General features: G+C 41.4%; 1 long non-coding RNA gene across 3 annotated transcripts in view; it reads left to right on the forward strand.

Annotated features, from left to right (window-relative positions):
- The window catches only part of LOC144257125 (uncharacterized), a 139,082-nt gene that overhangs the window by 69,177 nt on the left and 51,291 nt on the right, over positions 1 to 18,614 (forward strand). The gene's annotated exons all lie outside the window — the stretch shown is intronic.

Genomic DNA, 18,614 nt, shown 5'->3' on the forward strand with positions numbered 1-18,614 from the left:
ATGCAGAGTCTTTGGCAAATCAAAAGCATGTTTTTTATAAGGCAATGAAAAAAATCTCATTTCTGTTTTGTATCCCACTTTGACTTATTTCTGGGTAAAACTTAAATTTACTGAAACTACTTTGACTCATTCAGAGTAAGACATTGAACATAAAATTAGGAAATCCCTTGGGTCAGTATTGAGCTGATAATGTAGGTGGTAGGAGATAAGCATGTTTCCGATTTTCCCATCTCAGAAAGATGGGCAATCTTCCAGCAACTGGAACAATCTCTCCCAAAGCAGAAGCAGCAGCAAGAAGGGGTCCACAGCACTCTCCACTCCAATGGCCACATCTCATTTTCTGGACGTGGTGAGAAGAAAGGCAGTCCTGATGGGATGGGTGAGGGCAATTCTTGGTGGTCCGTTTTATACCCAGCTGTCTGGATCCATCATGAAGGAGAATTTTGGTTCAGTCTGCATCACAAGATAGACTTCTCCCAAGAGCAATAGGACACGGGTCTCCAAATCTGGAGGCCTGGGGTGTAGTTTAGTGGTAGAGCACTTGCCTAGCATGTGAGAGGACCTGGGTTGATACCATAGCACTACAAAAGAAAAAAACTAACTGGGGTACATGAAGACTTTCCAAGAGTACTGCATGCTTGCTTAGATATAAGGGAATTTGTTTCCAGATGCTCAATTTTCATATGCACTCTTTCTAAATTGAGTAGGGCTGACCTGAAAACAAGACTGTTTCTCTCCTCCACATTTCTTTTTATAGTCTCCTTTGACTTTATTAAAGAAAACATGTGTTTTTCATCCATCCTAAATTACACTATCATGCATAGCCCAGTATGTGAAAAATTGTGTGGAATCAAAAGGTGAAGTGAAAAGACAGTATTTTTTTTTAAAGTGCCTGTCTTAGCTGGTACAGTTGTCCACACCTGTAATCTCAGCTACTCAGGAGGCTGAGGCAGGAGGATTTCAAGTTTGAGCCCAGTTGGGGAAATTTAGCAAGACCCTGTCTCAAAATATATTTTTTGTTTTAAAAAAAGACCGAAGATGTAGCTGAGAGGTAGAACACTTGGACTAGCAGTGTGATGCCCTGGGTTCAGTGTTTATCATGTATGCATGCACACACAAACCCTTGTCTTTTCAGTTTCCTGATATTGCCAAAGAAACCTTCCCTGTTGAGAGAGATCCTGAGACTTTTAATAAAGAGTGACTTTTGATAAAGGCAAGCAAGCCTGACTTGGCTGACTGGTTTGACAATAAGAATTGTTTATATGGTTGACATTTTCCACTAATGAATGTGTATCTCAAAAGTGCATTAAAAATATTTAAGGGCTGAGGATATAGCTCAGTGGTAGAGTGCTTGATTAGCACTTGCAAGGCCCTGGACTTGATCTCAAAAACAAAAAACAAACATACAAGAAAACAAGTTTTAAGTGTGTGATAATATGAAAGCATTTAATAAGAAATATTTTATTGAAAAAGGCCTAATGAAATAAGCAATAATTTGATTTTCTCAATCTTTTATATAAATCTTAGGTTAAACAAGGTATCCTCAAGGAAAAGAGTAAAATGTACAAATGATAGTCATTCAATGGGTCTTTTTTAATTTTTTTTTTTTTTTTTTTGGTACCAGGGATTGAACTCAGGGGCACTTAACCACTGAGCCACACCCCCAGCCCTTTTTTGTATTTTATTTAGAGAGAGAGTCTCACTAAGTTGCTGAGGCTGGCTTTGAACTCGAAATCCTCCTGCCTTAGCTTCCTGAGCTACTGGGACCACAGATGTGCACCACCACACCTGGCTTTGATCAGTCTTGATAACTGTGTTGGTGCACCTCTCTACCTATAAGGAAGTGGATGATTCTTCTTTTCACAAGTTGGGTGAGTTTCAAGCCTATGCTTTCAATAAAATTGAAGGAAGACCTAATGGAGTTGTCAGCTCTTGACCATAAATATCATTTGTGATAATAGATCACTTTATTAGTTTTAGAATAAAAATCAGAATTTTAAAAAATTGAGTAGTATTTCTAAAACATATCTATATGCCTTCCATGTATACCTACATATTTATGGGCGCAAGTTTTCTGAGCAATTGCATTCTAAAACATAGTAATTAGAAGCATAATTGTTTGTGAAACCATCTTATTCCAGCAAAAAGCAATGCTAATGCACGGATTCATCAGCTAATATAAAAAAGAAGCCTCATCTATCCCACTGAAAGATGCATTTTTAATGAAGTTTGACTTTTATATTTAATAATCATCAAAATTTATAGTATATTGATAGTTACTAGCCAAGGAATTTATGTTAGTTTAAAATTCTGTAGACAAAGTGGAATGAAAATATGAGCTCAAGGAGAAAAAAAAGGTATGATGTAAAAATTGCAGCTGTAAAGAAAAACCACACTCACACATCTTTAAACTGGAGGTATTGAATCACCACAGTACTGTATTTTGGTTCAATTAAATAAATGTAAGATTATTTTAAAAATTACTATTTACAATATGCCAAAATTACATCTTTTGCAAATATTTAAACTTAAAGTGAAAGATTAAAGGTTAAAAACGTATTTGGAGCTGGGTGTGGTGGTGCACATCTATAATCCTAGTGGCTCAGGAGGCTGAGGCAGAAGGATCACAAGTTGAAAATCAATCTCAGCAACTTAGCAAGGCCTTAACGACTTAGATCCTGTCTAAAAAAAAAAAAAAAAAAAAAAAAAAAAAAAAAAAAAAAAAAAAAAAAAAAGATTGGGGATGTGGTTCAGTGGTTAAGAGCCCTTGGGTTCAATCCCCAGTACCCACCCCCCCAAAAAAAAAGTATTCAGGGGAATGATACTTTTGCAAAATTCTATTAGAGAAGACATGAGCAAAAGGAAAAAGAAAAATCTACCACTTTCCCAGGGACCTACCTATCATCTTGCGGCGTGACGTGTGGTCAGAGGAGGCAGGAGGGTGAAGCAGGGGCACTTGCTGTCCCTTTGGAGGTCTTGTCTGTTGCCTGGGTCTATCCATGAGATCTGGATTGGCAGCCTAGCCTTTCTTTGCATGTGATTTGGAATTCTGGATTAATATTGGAACCAGCCTTATGTTTTACCCCCAAAATAGGTCTTTGCTGCTATTTCAGAGCCTCTCTAGTTCAGATTTGTACCTTCTTAAATATGTTTTCTTCTTTGAAAATGTCCCTGACATGTGGAGATGCGCGTGAGTTTCTGGTGCTACCACTTCAATCCTGATTCTATCAAACTGCTTAGTGCAGTCATTCATTCATTTTCATTCAATATGTATATGCCAAGCACCTGTGGGTGCTGCCCACACCATTGTGAAGAAAGTAGGCTTGGACCTAACCTCATGGAGTATATATCTCAATGGAGGTAGAAAATCAATACAAACAGATAGATATGCTGCATATGAGCAGAACGTGATTGTTAATGACAAGAACATGGTGGGAGGGTTTTTAATTTTAATTGGATAAACAGGAAAAACCTCTCCTAGGAGGTGGCATTTGAGCTAAAATCAGAAATATGAGAAGGAACCAGCAATGCTAAAAATGGTGAGTCAAGTGTGGTGTTGCCCTCCTATAATCCCAGCAGCTTCCGGAGCTGAGGCAGGAGGGTGACAAATTCAAAGCCAGCTTCAGCAAGAGGCCCTAAGCAACGAGAGATACCTTGTCTCAAAATAAAAATAATAAAAAAGGGCTGGGGTTGTGGCTTAGTGGTTAAGCACCCCTGGGATCAATCGCCAGAACCAAAAGAAAAGGTGGAATAATGTTCTGGTGAGTGGTGGAAACACGCGAAGACAGTGCTAAGAATCTAGCTTAGGAAAGACATTGCAAGAAGGGTGATCACTGGAGCAGATGAATAGGGGGTGGGTCAAGGGACAGCTAGTGACATTGGAGGAGAGAAAAGAAGCAAGGGTCACGACAGGAACCATGTAATCAAACTTAGATTTCATCTTAAATGCCATGGAAAGGCTTTTAGCAAATCTAATTTATTTTTAAGATATAATTTTGGCTGCCATTTGAAGATTGGATTGGAAAGCAGCAAGGTAGAAAGAAGAAAGACATTTAGGAAACATGGCAACCGGGACAGGGTAGGTTATGCAGTACTTGCAAACAGCTCCGACATCTCTGAGGCTGAGCTCAGCAACATTTTATTTATCACTCATGCAGATGATAAATGATAAGGATACATCCTTATCTTGCATCCATTGCATGTCAGCTGGGACTCACTCAGTGTAGGATCTAGGTGGACGAAGCAGTCACCACCTTGAACATGCATGGTCACTACCACAGGAAAGGGGCATGGCGAACCATGTACTGGCTCTTACAACCTGTGCCTGGAAGAACCACCACATGTCACTTCTGCCCATATTTTATTGTCCAATGAAAGATATAGTGCCTGTCCTCCTCCTTCTCCTCTTCCTCTTCCTCCTTCTTCCTTTTATATATATATATATATATATATATATATATATATATATATATATATATATATATGGGATTGAACCTGAAAATCTGCTCTTGGGTGTAACATGGCTTAACCACCAAGTCACACCTTCAGCTCTTTATTTTTTATTATGAGACAGGATCTTGCTAAGCTGCTTAGGCCTCCTTAAGTTGCCCATGCTGCCTTGCAATCCTCCTGCCTCAGCCACCCTTGTCACTGGGATTACAGGCAGGTGCCACTATGCCCAGCTTATATGGCCAATTTTGATTTCAGCAGAAAGGAATTGTATCCTCTCCAGGCAGGGACACTGTGAGGTCAGAAAATTAAACATTTGGTAAACAGTACTCTAATGTATTACAGGAGGCCATTACCATAATGCAAATGAGAAAAATGGGGCTTGAATAGGGGATGGACAAACTTGAGGGTTAGTTTTGGAGCTGCTCTGGGAATGTCATTATGGGTTGGATGTGGGGGATTTGGCTTAGTCATCCTTATCAGACTGTGGAACCCAGGAGACAAGCCATGATATGCATCTTTCACATCTCCAGGGATGAGCAGTTGACCGAATGAATGAGTGGAAGTCCAGAGACCTGAAATCTGCTCCTGGGTGTAACATGGCTTAGGATGCCCCACACATGGGCTAAAAAGCGTTACGTACAGATAGGGAGGAGACAATGATGGTGATGGGGATGGAGGTGATGGTGAGGGTGATGGTGGTGATGATGGTGATGATGGTGATGGTGGTGGTGGTGGTGATGATGGTGGTAATGATTTTGCCCAGAAGACAGCCTCACTCGGGTTTTCTGCAGTATTGTAAGGAAAATTAATTCTTTTCTCTGCTTCAGATCTGCTCTAGGAGTAGGGCTGTCCTGTACCATCCAGCTCTGCTCCCTCTTGGGTCTTAAATTTCTTCCATTTTTTGTCCATTTCAGATCTCTTTACACCACAGGACAGAATGGAAGAGTGGACGTCAGTGACAATGCCTTTGGAGAAAATATATTTTAGATAGAGCCAATAAATCCAGCACAGCATATAACTCTTTAGCACAGAGGATGGCTGGTGGAGGGGGGAAAATCCTGCAGAAAACAAACCGTCAGTCCCACTCCCCAGCCACCCCTGAAAGTCTGCCCTTTCTGCCCCTGACAGCAGCGGGAGGGCACTGCCTGGCCCTTCTGCTCAGCAACTCAGGAACTGCAGCCCCTGGGGGATGCTGGGCGAGGAGAATGACCTGCTGTGTCTATAACCAGCCAGCTGATCGGGACCCAATGAGCATCCACGGCGAGTCAGCATCTGGGGATGAGGCAGATGGCCCTGCATCTTCCTCCACGCTGGGCACATAGTGGTACCCAGAGGGTCCAAAAGACCACCCAGCCTCATGGCAATGTCACCGTCTGTAGTCAAAGTAGATCACCCAAAGAGGTCTGCTACAGTGTGGGGTGGGAGGAGTATCAGATTCTGCTTTGAAATCTGCTCAGGACCTCCTTTTGGGTCAATCTCTGGTTATCCTCTTAGTGCAAGATCCGGGTCCGTGAGTGAGGGTATGGAAGGGGCTGTGTTTTCAGATTGTCACTATTGAAAAACCAGTACATCACCACCATGCTGGCCTTTGGTTTTCCTGCCAGGGCCTCCCAAGTACCAGCTTTCAGAGCAGCTGTGGTCACTTCCTGTCCCCACTGTAGCTAGCAGCAAGATGGGTCAGGGCTGCTGGGATGGCCTCAAGGAAGACAAAGGGCCATTCAGAGGAAACAGTGGGGACAATGTCTGTGCAAGGAGGCAGAGGGGGGTCCACAAGAACCTGGACCCTTAGTGTCTTCCAGTGGCCTGCAATTCAGGTTCTGGGACCCAGTCCTGGGTTCCGCCTCAGAAAGGAACACCCTTAATTAACTTCAAGCCTCACTTTGCAGACCAACCAGTAGCCATCTTATGCCAGAGAACAAGAACCTGTCCCTGGGGTTTGATTCAATCTGACAGCTTCCACCTGAAAATAATTTCTCTTTGACTCGTCTTTGAGGCTGCGGTGTGGCTGGTCGTGGCTTATTCCTCAGACTTAAGCAGATTTCTCCGCCCTCAGACTGTCACCACGTGTGAATCTTCCTCAGGGGAAGAACATCTCAAATCAACAAACCTCCCAGAAGATGAACCAGTTCTCCAGGAAACACACTGTCGCTGTAGGAAAGGCAACAAGAAGAGAATCCCAGTTATCTGAGACAGGAGGGGCCTGGAACAAGGGAATGCAGAAGAGTAAGAGAAGTTGCGGCTGTCCATCTCGGGTGGCAATAACAGGCAGAAGGCTAACCAGGCCCTACCCTGGAGCTTATCACAATACAATAAGGGCCTACAGCCACTGCCCCGGCCTGGTCCCTAAGGAGCAGAAAGGAGCCAGGCCCTAGGCAGGAGCATTAAACTTGTTTCTTTTCTTTTTCACAGTGTTAGGGATTGATCCAGGGACTCAGATGTGCTAGGCAAGTGCTCTACCCCTGAGCTATAGTCCCAATTCTAAAAAATGCTCTTAAAACCTATCAGCAGACTCTACTGAGCTGACTTCTCAGATTCACTGGGTCCCTGATGGAGCCATTTGAACAGAGGTCCCAAGAACTGATCTTTTGCAAAAGGGCTGGTAAATGGGCCTGTGCATCTACCTGGAAAGGCATCTTCCAGGAGAGACACAGGCAATAGGTGAGATAGCAGTGAGGGTTCCCAGCTCTGGGCCTTGGCAGGTGACCTATCCACTCAGCAGCCAGATTAAAAAAAATGCATATCCAGGCCCTGTCTGCCAGCAGTAGTAAGGTTCAGAGTTGAGAGATCCTCTGGTGCCTCTGTGTGTCGGCCTCCTCACTCGTCTGCTGCTTGTCCGAATGGGCAAATCCCACAGGGAGGCCTGTTGGCCAGATGTGGCCAAAACCCATGCCTGATTCTTCTCTGGCTGTAGAGGGGGTGCAGGGGTGTAAGCACTGGCCCTGAGTCATGTTCTGGGACAGCTGATGTCGCCTGCTCCTTGTAGAGAGGGCAGAGACTGTGCAAGGAGGCCAGTGCCCAGCTGCCCCTGGGCCACCTAAGAGCCCCTAGGCTTGTCACCAGGGGCATGTTCAGCTGGATCTGATGGTTGGTGCTCTAACCCCTGGGGATGCCCAGTTCTTTAGGTAGAGGACATTATGATGTGATGTGTTTTGCATTCAGATGGTTAAAAACCAGTTAAAAACCAGTCTTCTGACTTAAAACCTGATTCCTGACTTAAAACCTAATTCCAGAATAATCCCCTACCTCCTGCCATCAACATTCTACCTTAATTATTTGTGATACAGAAAAAAGGGGTAGGGATCAATTGTGCCAATCAACAAATCCTTCCATCGTATAGCGGGTCTTTCGCTGTGCTGGCTAGATAGCTACGCAGAAGCACAGCCAACAAGGCCAACTCCACAGCTTCTTCCTCTCCGGCTCCTCTGCTGAGCACAGTGTCCAGGGCAGAGTAAGTTCTGAATTAATGAGTTCATCACTGGGGCCAACTCTGCCCTGGGTTGACTTCTCAACTCTCAGTCCCAAGGAAAAGCAGGAGGGAGTTGTTCACTCACTGACCTCAGATGAAAACTTGATAAATTGTTGATCCCTTTGGTTATTTAGAAGTGATTACATACATATAAATGAACATATTTTGTTAGCTGTTACAAATTAAATTTATCAGCATAAAACATGAATTTCATTCCAAAGGCAGCTGACCTGGGTTAAAGATGAAGTTCTGGAATGCTGTTAGAATTGTGTTCCTGAATGTATGTGTGCCCCTGCAAAAGGGCATGCCTCGGAATCCCAGCATCTAACATTGTAGAGCTAACCCAAACTACCTTCTTTCATGGATGAAAACACAGAGGTCCAGAGTGGTAAAGGGTTCTACCATTACTCAGCATGAGATGGCAGAGTCAGGATTAGAATCCAGGATTGATGCTGCTCCAGCCAGTGCTCTTTCTCTCCACTAGGCTTCATAGGACTGGAGTTTCTAAGAGCCTTGGAAGCCAGGGAGTGTGACCTTTTGCCCACCTCTTTAAGGCATGCTGTAATAAACCATCTGCAGTGGTCTGCTCTGCTCTGTAATTCTATGTGGTGATTATACACCTTCCCATGTTATTCTGTAGCTGTGCCACGGTAGCTTCTTATTACAGTGGAATGTTTCCTTTAAATGCATTGGAGTCATATAGTATTTATTTTAAGTAGGGAAGAACTAGCCTCTAGGAGAAGAGGTAGTTTCTAGATAAGGACTTAGACATTTTAAATTAGGACAAAAGACCATAGGTAAAACTGCCAAGTGGGCCAGAAAGCTTGGTGCACATGTGAGGGAACTTATTGCAAAGTGCCAATGGGTCATGGGGGCACTGAGCACTGATTATAGACTCAACAGATAATATATCTCACACATACATCTCCTACAGGTCTACAAGCATTTATTTCAAACCTTTGGGACCAAATGTATTTTTGAAATCAGATATTTTGGGTTTTAGGAAGGCAGTAGGATACCCCATATATTAATAAAATTCCCAGAAGACTCTGGGATTGCGTCTGATAATCAAATACATTAATATTCCTTCAGTTAAGTAAGGGACTACTCAATACCAATGGACTAAAAAATATATATATAAATAGGCTCATGTCAGCTTAGGTCAGGTTTTGCCTCCAAAATTAGTTTGTCATAAGCTTACAAAAAAATCCCTCTATTTTTAGTGCTTTATGAAATTCAGGATTGTAGATAAGAGATTTTAGATCTATCTTACCTTACTTTAAATATGTAATTATTCTGATCATTAGGAGTTATATTTATTAAATGAATTTCAGTACTTAACATAATTTTTGCCATAATATATTTTCTAGATATGAAGAAAATTATTATGCCAGAATTCATAATATTTTAAGGGCTTCTGGCCTTCCTTAGTGAGAATCCCAATCCCAGCTGGACCCTTGTATTAATCAGCTTTTCATTGTTGTAACAAAATACCTGAGATAATCCACTTAAAAAGAGGAAAGGTTTATTTTGGCTCATTATTTTGGAGGTTTCAGACTATGGTCTATTGTTTCCCAATTCTTTGAGCTTATAATGAGGTAGTAATTGTGGTGGGAGTGTGTGGTGGAGGAAGCTGCTCACCCTCTGGCAGTTAGAAGTGAAGAGTGAAGAAGGGGCTAGGGTTTCCATATCCCCTATATGGATGTACCCTTGGTGACCTAACTTCATTCCACTAGGCCCCACCTCTTAGAGGTCTCATCACCTCCCAGTACTGCCATACTCTAGTGACCAGGTCTTCCACATGTGGGCTTTTGGGGACATGCGAGATCCAAATTATAGCAGTCCTGGATATCCACCTCATGGGACCACCTCCCTCCCTAGTGCAGCCACACCTGAGGGGTTCAGAGGATCTCCCAGAACATAAAGCAGGAACCCAGTTAGGAGAGACTCTACTTCAGGCAGGACTTCCCAATTTTACTTACCTTTCTAATCATATAAGCTCCAGAGCTAGATTTCTGGGTTCAAATCCTTGCTCTGTTACTTACAAGTTGTGAGACCTCAGACAAATTATTTTACTTCTTTGCACTTTAGCATTCTCCTTGATTATGAGTAACAGTAATAACAGTTCATATTTCAGAAGAACATTAAAGGGGCTAAATGAGTTAATTCAAGTAAAACTTTTACAGGAGTATTAGGTGCATAGCGATCTCTCAATAAGCATTGCCTGCTTTTGTTATTATTTGTGTACATGCTTATGATAGGTGGATAATATCCCTTCTCCCAAAGATGCCCATGCCCTAATCCCTGGAACCTGTTACAGAATATACTGGAACATATTTTAGAATATGTCACCTAACAAGGCAAAGGACTTTGTAGATGTGATTAAAGGAAGGACCTTGAGATGAGGAGATTGTCCTGAACTAGCCAGATGGTCCCAAGCTAATCACAGGAATCCGAAGAGAGGAGAACTTTTCTTGGTTGTGGTAAAAGACAGATGTGATGACAGAGGTTGCCGCAGTCCGGCTGCAGCAAAATAACCAAATAACCGGGGGGGAGGGGGGTGTGTGTGACTAGGAACTTGTGTACATTGATACAGCAGGAGTGGGAGCCATTTATTGTAGGACCGGAGTGGTATATATACATTCCACACAGCTTATCTTAATTAGCATAAACTAGATACAGCAGTCAACCAATAAGGAATCTCCACACTTAATGGCTTGCTGGCGTTATTTCACAAACCACTCCCTCTGGCAAAATGCCAAGTGCCATCCTGATTTGTTTACAGACCCTAACAAGAGGCAGCATCAGAGAAAAGCTCAAATGCTGACTTTGTAGATGGAGGCAGAACTTACAAGCCAAAGGTATTAGGAAGCTTCTAGGAAGCCAGAGGGTAAGGAGATGGATCCTTTCTCAAGGTCTCCAGAAAGAAAAGTAGAACAGCTGACATGCTGATTTTTAGTCTAGTGAGACCTATGATAGACATCTAATTTGGAGAACTTTAACTAATAAATGTTTGTTGCTTTAAATCACTAAGTTTGTGGCTATCTGTTATGGTAGGAGTAGGAAACTAACATAATATCTATTTTGCTTGTTCTCTAATGAGCAACTTGAGGGTGATCCTGTCTTCCTCATTCCTTTATCCCCAATACCTAGTCAGAATCTGGTGTGTGGTAAGTACTCAATAAATATTTATCAATTCCACAAATGCATAAAGATGAATGGCTTTGCCAGAAAACAAAGAGACCACTGTGGAGAAAACTGGGGTAAATGGGAGACCAAGATTTCATAAATCTTTACCAGGGTGTTAATCTGATAATTATTAGCAAAAATAATTAAAAAGTGAACTGGATGATAATAATAATGATGGTGATAAAAAAGAGAATAATAAGTGTTGACAAGGACATAGAGAAACTGAAACACTTGTGCATTGCTAGTGGAAATGAAAATGGCACCACGGAGGAACTTTGGTAATATCTCAAAGAGTTAACTGTAGAATAACCATGTTCAATTTCACACACCAAGAAATTCTACTTGTAGGTATATATCTAAGATAAATGAAAACAAGCATCAAAAGGGAAAAAAAAGAACAAGAAAAAAGAAAACGTGTCTAAGAATGTTCATAGCCTCACTTTTCAAAAATCACCAAAGGTGAAAATGACTCACATACCCATCAAGTGAATGAATGAGTAAAACACAGATATTCCTAGAATTAAATATCATTGGACTATGAAAAGAATGTAGTTCTGGTATATACAACATGGATTATCATGAAAACATTAAGCTAAGTGAAAGAAGCTGAATGCAAAGGGTCACACATTATATGATTATATTTATATAAAATAATAAGAATAGCTTTTTAAAAAAATCTATAGAAACAGAGAGGTGTGGTGTATCTGTATTCTCAGCATCTCTGGAGGCTGAGGTAGGAGGATTGTGAGCTCAAAGCTAGCCTCAGCAACTTATTGAGACCCTAAGCAACTCAGCAAGACCCCATCTGTAAATAAAATATTTAAAAAATGTCTGGGGATGTTGCTCAGTGGTTAAGCACACCTGGGTTCAATCTCTGGTACCAAAAACAAAAACAAACAACAACAACAACAAAAACCAAACCAAAACAAAAACCTATAGAAACAGAAATCAGATTGGTTGTTGCCAGGGACTAGGGAGAGAGAAACAGAGAGTGACTTCTCAGTGGTGTGGGGAATTCTCTTGGGTTGATGAAAAGAATTGGAACTGGAAAGATGTGACTGTTGAACAACACTGTGAACTTACTCAAATGGTGACTGTGTGAATTTTACCTTAATTTAAAAAGAAAGTTAAATGGGCAGAAATATTCTTGTGTTTTAAAATTCTAACACAAATGAAAAAATGTAGTAATAATCAGATCTGTTTTTTTAAAATGCTCAATAAAATCCTCAGAAAGTAGAGGCAAGAGAGACCTCACCTCCTCTCTCCCCAAGGCTTTTGGAAAAAAGATGGCTAGTTAATGAAATCATGAAGATTCCCACCAATGCTCTCTAGCTTCAAGACTGAGGGAGTGAGTAAAAAATTTTTTGGGAAAATTTTAGGAAAAGTTCTTGAAGCAGTGCTTGACCCTGGGTATTGTTGGGGGAGGAAGGGCCTCCAGGTTAAAATGTGGACCTGCAGGAATGTGGTGAGGTCAGGAGAGTGGACTTGCCCTTGGTTAGATGAATTGGGCATCCTAGAAAGGAGTGAAACCTTGGGCTTTGCTGTATCTGGATCTAGAATGTCTTCCAAAGGCCCACGTGGTAAAGTCTTGGTTTCTAGGGTGGCACTATTGAGAGGTGGTAGAGCTTGTAGAAGGTGGGGCTTTATGGGAGGTCTTTAGGTCATTGGGAGCATGCCTTTCAAGGGTATTGTGGGGCCCTGCCACTTGCTCACTCTCTTTGCTTCATCTCATGGCCAGGAAAAAAAGAGAGTGAGGAAGGGGCACATCTACTGTATAAATATTTTAAGGGGGAAAAAGATACAAGTTGAAGTCATGAAAAAACTCCTGCCTGGAAGAATTCAAAACCAAAACCAAAACCAAAATTGTAAGCAGATTCCTTGCAAGTGTGTGTATTATGTGAGACCTTAGTAAGAACATAAATAAAACAAAAGATCAAAATAAGATGATAAAACAACAAAAGGAGATGGATCTGTATATCAAAGAACTAAAGGAACAAAATAAAATGCTGAGTAACTAATAGAAATAGAAATAGTAGACATGGCTAAAAAGTCAGACCACTTACAGGTAAAGATGATATAATCACAGCAAATGTAAAGAAAGAGAATCAATTAGATAGTAGCAAAAGAGCTCAAAGACAGTTATATATAAGGATATCTAAAATTCCTGATAAGAGCCCAACAGATAAACCAGAAAAATATTGGAAGACATAATACAGGAAAGTTTTCCTGCAATGATAGATGAATTAAATTAGCAGTTCAAAAGATCACACTGTGGTCTAGGCAAAACCGATATAGAATAATACATTGAGTCATCTAGTGATTAAGCTATTCAAGCTCAAAGATAAAGAATTCTGTCCAACTGAAGAAGCAAAAAGGAGAAAATATTAAGGAGGCTGTAGATTTCTTTCTGTTAATTCCCAGTACCACACAACAGTAGAGCAATGTCTAACACAGGAAAAGAACTGTGGCCTAGAGAAATTTTAATGCAGTCAAATTGCCCCTTAGGTAAAGGGGAGAAGGGGAAGGGGAAGTGGAAGGGGAAGGGATTTTCAGACATAACAGAGCCCAGAAAATACAGCAGCCATAAACCTTCTGAAAGGAAGACTTCAAGGATGCAGACTCTGAAGCCAGACCACCTGGGTTTGAATCCTGGCTTTGCTACTTACTAGCTCTGTAATTTAAACAAGTTGTTGAACTGTTTTTGTTTTTGTGTCTCAGTCTCCTCATCTGCAAAATAGAACAATAGTAGTCACTATGTCATTGAGTTACATAGATTCAGTGAATTTATACATACATAGTGCTTGAAATACTCCTTGGCCTATAGTAAATGCCACATGACCATGTTCATGTATGATCAATGTTATATGTCATTGCAATGAAGAAAAGCATCCCACCAAGAGCCAAATCAAGGAATGAAAAAACAATCACTAGTAAGTGTTGAGTCAGCTTAAATATGGAACCAAAGGTAAAATCAAATAGCACCAACAGAGAGAAGTATGATTGCAGAACCAAATCTCAACACATAAACTTGATGAAATAAACAAAATAAAACACCAAAATAATCAGGAGATGGTACAAAGAAAGATGAGAGAAAATACAAGCATGCTGGTCACTTAACTTTTTATAGCAAGATCTTTCGCTTCAACCTTTCTGGGAATGAAACAAGTAATTAGAAAGATGTTCTATTAATGATATATTTTTTTCTTATTCTTCAAGCAATTGTTTAAGAATAAGGAAAGTTCTATAAATTCTATCACTTTACTTTAATGTTAGCATATTTTGTTTTCTATTAAATTCATATGCAACTAAATTTAGTATTTTATAAGAAATATGGTTCCATTCTTATAAAGTTATTTTTGTTCATTCATCCATTCCTTCACTCCATTATAGAGTTATATCTGAGCAGATGCTTACAATATATTAACAGGAGTTATTGGTGGTAGCAGGATTTGTTTCATGCATTGATTTCTTTGTATATATCTTAAGTTTTTATAATATGCACACAGAAAGAGAGCATATTTTAGTCAAGTTATTATTTTAAAACAAACCAATTAAATAACCATCTAAATATATAGATCACTTCACAACCCTGTGAAGAATGACTCATGCTGGCACAAACACATTTTGTTCTTTAAAGAAGAGATTGTATGTATAATCAAAATCAACCTTTTCATATTTTGTCAACTATTTTCCACTCTATTACTTAAGCATTAGTGAACAGTTCTGTCTTGTCAACACCCAGCTGGAAATAATAGCTCATATGTGATGAAAAATACTGGCTGTGGGGTGTGGAGTGATTCACAGGAACATGATTTCCCATGTCAGGGAGAAATGATCTCCACCAACAGGCTGTAATTTTCCATAATGTTGAGCAAAGAGCTTGGACTTATGGGAGCATTAGGCAGTCATTTCTTCAAATGTCATTCAAAACACTGTGGTAATGATGTTCTCCTTAGACCAAAAGATAACCCAACTGACCTTCCATGAGTGTGATCTGGGGTTCTGTTCAGTGGTTGGATGAGCTCCCTGGAACCTGATCCTGGGTTCCATGTTGTGTATTTGGTGGATCCTCCAAGCTTCCTTCCCTTTACCCCCGCTGCATCTTGATTGCTTGCTTCCTACAGGTCATTGTGACAGGTGGTATCTCCCCATTAGCCTGTGGGTGTCCTGAGAGCAGAAACCATGCTGTGCCCATCTCTGTAACCTGACCCCACCCTAGAATGGGTGCCCAGTGGACATTTGTGGAATAAATGGATGTTGAATGAGTGTTTATCCTTTGCTCCTAACCTGGTTGTCATCTGATGCAGGATAATGGCCAGGATAAATGGATCTGTCTCATTCTCTAGGAATCAGAGGAGACTGAAAACTCTGCATATAGCTGTGTTACTAGGCTCATCACTAGAAATAGGCATGACTTCCCTGGGACCTAACCATATTTATTTACTTCATTTTTTAGAGACAACAAAGAAAGAAGCAATGGTTCTGGAGTCACCCCCAGAAAAGACTTTATGAACTAGATGAATAATATCTGTCAGGGACCAACTCTGGCTACTTCTCACACTGTCCCAAACCCTAACAGCCCCAGGATGGTCTTCACCTTCCATCACAATATGATATGTCCTAAGCCAGCCCTCAGGAATAACATAAAAGTTAAGTATCGATAGAGCTACCATGTCAGAAAAAGCTGAGAGACTTGTCAGAAAAGAAATAGTTGTATTTCTTCATTCATGTTAGATGTAGATTTTGCCCTTTCAAAGAACAGGGCCCTTGATTCTGGATGGTTAAGATCCCAAAGATCTTCCTGTGTGCATGTGATTGGGTCAGTGTGGCAAGGATAGTTCAATAGAGATCTGGAGGAAGTAACTGCTTGCTTCACAGTGGTCAAAAGTAATAGATCAGGGCTGGGGTTGTGGCTCAGCAGTAGAGTGCTCACCTTGCATGTGTGAGGCCCTGGGTTTGATCCTCAGTACCACATATAAATAAATAAAATAAAGATATTGTGTCCACCTACAACTAAAAAAAAAAAAAAAGCAATAGTTTAGTAATCCCAGCAGCTCTAGAGGCTGAGGCAGGAGGCATGAGTTCAAAGCCAGCCTCAGCAAAATAGTGAGGCCCTAAAGAGCAGAGCAAGACCCTGTTTCTAAAAAAAATTTATATATATACACATACATACATACATACTAGGGATGTGGCTCAGTGGTAGCACTCCTGGGTTTAATCCCTGGTACCAAAAATAAAAATAAAAAGCAATATATGAACAAATAGGGGTCAAGGCTAAGGAAATGCATGGAAGTGGGGTACATACCAGAGTGCTAGCATGTGCCAGCAGAACCTTCAGGCAGAATCTAATATTTAGATCACAATGCACCCAGCAATTTTTATTTTTTGCCACTCAAAATAGAGAAAACAAGTAAGGAAAGAAAGAAAGCAAAGGAACTCTACAGATTACAAAACAATTGTGTTTCCTGATTAGTATCCAGATGGAAGTCAGGAAATCTGGCATTATTGTCTTTTGATAAGGGACAGACAGGTGGTACTTTGTAATCTCCTGTGGGATGTTGTAGATGGATCATTTAGAGAGGGATTCACTTTCACTCAGTCCTTGGTCTTGTTTCTGTTTTTCTTTGCGGGACTGGAGATTGAACCCATGGCCTTGCATGCGCTAGGCAAGCATGCTACCACTAAGCTACATCCCAGCACAGACTTATTTCTTTTCTTGATAAAAATTTGCTGATCTAGTTGTAAGCCTTGAAATTTGCTTGGAAATCCTGACAGTATGGGCAGATCTGTATTGGACTCCTGGATATTTGGATACTTTTCTAGGAAGGAGAGCATCTTTCTGGGGGACCATGTCTACCAGAAGCCAGGGACTGGGGCAAGGGAACCTCCTCTGGCTGTTGTGACATAGTCCTCATCAGCCAAGAGCAACCTTCTCCTTCCCTCTTGGACTTGGCCTTTAGAAAAAAAATCACCAATGAAATTAAAAGCCCATTGCATCCAGACTGGACGTCCTCATGCCTTCCAGACCCGGGTGGAGCCCCAGACTCTGCAGTTTTACAAGCTTGACGGATGCCGGAGCTGTGAAGTCCGAAAATGGAGAGACTCAAGTGCAGAGGCCAGGGAAGATTCCCTCTGAGACAGCTACTGATGGGCCTTAGTAATACTCAAGAGAAAATGTTGCAAAGCACAAAGAAGCAGAAGATCTTTCGAGAGTCTGATGTATTGTGCTATTTCAGCTAAGCGTTGACAAGAAATATAGATATGATTTATCTGAGATGTTACTTTGCACTGGACCTGGGGCCAGGCCTTCCCATAGTGTCTCATTTAATCTCACACGAGTCTTTGAAGAATGTGATCCCTATTTTGCAAAAGAGGAAAGAGAAACTCAGAGAAATTATGACAGTATCCCTGGGCCTTGCAGGCCCTCAGGGTTCAAGCCAGAATGTCGCCCAGGTACAGACAACCTCAAAACCCAAGTGTGTTCCACTCTGCGGAGCTGACAAGAGGATCAATAGATGTTTCAACAAAGGTAAGGCCTCACGGGATTTCCTCCTCCTTTACTTGCATTCAGGATCCTTAGCATCTCTCAGGACCAATAGCATTCATTTCAAAATTGTTCCCTGTTCTATTCCCCCCTCAGTAGATGCCACAGGGAGACTTACTCCTGATATTATGCAGGTTACTTAGAATCACATAAGCTTATGTCAATGTCAGGGGATAAAAATTAATCAGCCCCGAGGGTACCCATCTAAAAAGAGGTTTAGCCTCCTCTTCATGGACTTTTTTGCAAGGCTACTTCTCTCTGGCCCCAAGTGCTCATGGGTTACAGTGCTGCAAAGCTAGTGACCAAGCCCCAGGCCCTGGCACAGGCATCAGAGCCTTGGTCATCAAGGAACCTTCCCTAGAGATGCAGAGTGGGCCAGATGTCTTTGACAGACACACAGAGCAAGCCAATCCGAGAGCTGAATAGCAGGGAGGCTGTTTGTCCATTGATATCCTTTGGACAATAGTCCAAGGAAAAGACTTACAGAGGTGTGGGCAAAGTTAGGGGGACCAGCAAACACAGTGAGGCACTTGTGTGCTTTTACTAATCCCCGGGCCTGATGGGACCAGGGGAGGGGCCAGGATGCTGGAGCTCAGTGAGGCCCGTCACATGGGAGGACCTGCGCTCCAGGGAGCTGTAATGAGGACCGCATGGAGACCGCCTGCATGTAGTTCTTCAAAGCAGCCCTTCCAGAAGGACGCCGATATCTATAAATAGTCTTTTCATTTCCAAAGATAAGACAGGTTAGAAGTGGCTAATCTGAGACATTCTTTTTTTTTTATTATGTTGAGACTATGACAGGCATTTGGTCTTTGAGGGAAACTATGCCTGCATATTTATCTAACTAGAAGTTCAGCTGCAGCAAGCCCTCAGCCCTCTGGTCATTTTTCTTTCAGTTGTCTGTGTCAGTAGCCAGGATGCCATCATTTGGGTCCACTTCTCGGTTATCCCAGTTATCAGCCC

Source organism: Urocitellus parryii, chromosome 10 (assembly GCF_045843805.1).
Source record: "Urocitellus parryii isolate mUroPar1 chromosome 10, mUroPar1.hap1, whole genome shotgun sequence".
NCBI classification, from domain to species: domain Eukaryota; kingdom Metazoa; phylum Chordata; class Mammalia; order Rodentia; family Sciuridae; genus Urocitellus; species Urocitellus parryii.